The following is a 2,500-nucleotide window of genomic DNA, read 5'->3' on the forward strand; positions in this document are numbered from 1 at the left end:
TGGGGGCCCCGGCGGGAGGGCCCGGGTCCTGCCTTCCCCTGATTCAGAATACCACACGGAGGTCTGACTGACCCTCTCCCTAGTAATCCGGAGGAAAATTACCCCCCTTTCTTGTAATCCGTGCACTAGAGGTGACAGAGGGGACCCAAGGCGCGAAAGTACCCGACCTCCTGGAGCCCTCGCTGGGATCCGGGAGGCAAATGGCACCTCATCGGGACTTCCAGGGAAGTTCGGCCATCTGGTCGCCCCCATTGGAAAGCATTGCGGGCGACCAGATGGCCGAGGCGATCCGGGAGACCAGATGGCCGAGGGGATAGCGGCGACCAGATGGCCGAGGGGATCCGGGAGACCAGATGGCCGAGGGGATCCGGGCGACCAGATGGCCGGGCACGAAAGGGACGCCATCCGGTCGCCCCGTGCCCCCACGAAGGAGGGAGCGGGCGCCCGGGGCATGCCGGGCCGGAGGCCCGGGGCCCCAGCCATGGTCACTCTGACCTGCCATCGGCCTGGAGAAGGGAGCGCCGGACCCCCGGGGGGGAGGACTGCCCGGGACCCGTGGAGCCCGTCCTGGGCACTCTGACCTGCCGTCGGCCCGGGGAAGGGAGCCCCGGACGCCCTGGGGGAGGACTGCCCGGGACCCATGGAGCCCGTCCTGGGCACTCTGACCTGCCGACGGCCCGGGGGAGGACTGCCCGGGACCCGTGGAACTCGTCCTGGGCACTCTGACATGCCGCTGACCCGGGGAAGGGAACCCCGGACGCCCGGGAACCGTGGAGCCCGTCCTGGGCACTCTGACAAGCCGTCGGACCGGAGAAGGGAGCCCCGGACGCCCGGGACCCGTGGAGCCTGTCCTGGGAACTCCGGCATGCCGTTGGCCCGGGGAAGGGAGTCCCAGATACCCGGGACCCGTGGAGCCCGTCATGGGCACTCTGACAAGCCGGTGTCCCGGGGAAGGGAGCCCCGGATGCCCGGGACTCGTGGAGCCCGTCCTGGGCACTCTGGCATGCCGTTGGCCTGGGGAAGGGAGCCCCGGATGCCCGGGACTCGTGGAGCCCATCCTGGGCACTTTGACATGCCGTTGGCCTGGGGAAGGGAGCCCCGGACGCCCGGGGGGGAGGACTGCCAGGGACCCGTGGAGCCCGTCCTGGGCACTTTGACCTGCCGTTGGCCTGGAGATGGAAGCCCCGGATGCCTGGGGGAGGACTGCCCGGGACCCATGGAGCCCGTCCCGGGTACTTTGCCATGCTGTTGGCCTCCTGGAGATGGGTGCCCCGGACGCCCGGGGGAGGACTGCCCGGGACGTATGGAGCCCGTCCCGGGCACTTTTGCATGCCGTCGGCAGGGATGGAGCCGCGGACGCCCGGGGGACGACTGCCCAAGAGCCATGGAGCCCGTCCTGGGCAATTTGACAAGCCGTTGGCCTGGAGGAAGGAAGCCGGGTGGCCTAGGGAGGTGTTACCCAGGCATAGCCCATCTGGTCCCCCTAGCAGAAAACCACCAGCCTTGGAGGGGTGTCCGGGCGTACCCTGTCCCTAGTAATCCGGAGGGAAATTACCTGACTTTCTTGCAATCTGTGCACACGAGGTGACAGAGGGGACCCAAGGCGCGAAAGTACCCGACCTCCTGGAGCCCTCGCTGGGATCTGGGAGGCGAATGGCACCTCATCATGACTTCCAGGGCGACCAGATGGCCGAGGCGAGAGGGGCGACCAGATGGCCGGGACCAAAATGACGCCAATCTGCCTGCCCCGGAGCTGCAGGGCTCTGGGGCTGCAGGGTTCCGGGGGCTGCAGAGCTGCAGGTCTCTGGGGCTGCAGGGCTCCGGGGCTTCAGGCCTCCCCGGGCCCTGATGGACCCTCCGTCCCGGGCGCCTCCGACCCCCGGCCGGCTTGCAGGACAGAGGGGGGATTCCCGGACCACTGGGCCCTGCCGGACGGGGCTCAAGCCCCGGGCCAGGTCCCCGGCCCCAGTCCCGGCTTTCTGAACCCTAGGCCGGGCCGGGGAGAGCCTCCCCTGGGCCCCCGGTGGACCCTCCGTCCCGGGCGCCCCGGACCCCCGGCCGGATTGCTGGACGGAGGGGTACCAGCACCCTCGGGGCCTGGCCAGATGGAGTTCAAGCCCCGGGTCCGGTCCCACCTTCCGAACCCTAGCCAGGCTGGGGAGAGCCTCCCCGGGAACCGGTGGAGCCCCGTCCCCAGCGCCCGGACCCACTGGTGGCCTGCGGGACAGGGGGCTCCATCACCCTCGGGGCCTGGCCAGATGGAGTTCAAGCCCCGGGTCCGGTCCCACCTTCTGAACCCTAGCCAGGCTGGGGAGAGCCTCCCCGGGCCCCGGTGGAACCTCCGTCCCGGGCGCCCCGGACCCCCGGCCGGATTGCAGGACCGAGGGGTACCAGCACCCTCGGGGCCTGGCCAGATGGAGTTCAAGCCCCGGGTCCGGTCCCACCTTCCGAACCCTAGCCAGGCTGGGGAGAGCCTCCCCGGGCCCCAGTGGAGCCCCGT

Source organism: Lissotriton helveticus, chromosome 12 (assembly GCF_964261635.1).
Source record: "Lissotriton helveticus chromosome 12, aLisHel1.1, whole genome shotgun sequence".
Lineage (NCBI taxonomy): Eukaryota > Metazoa > Chordata > Amphibia > Caudata > Salamandridae > Lissotriton > Lissotriton helveticus.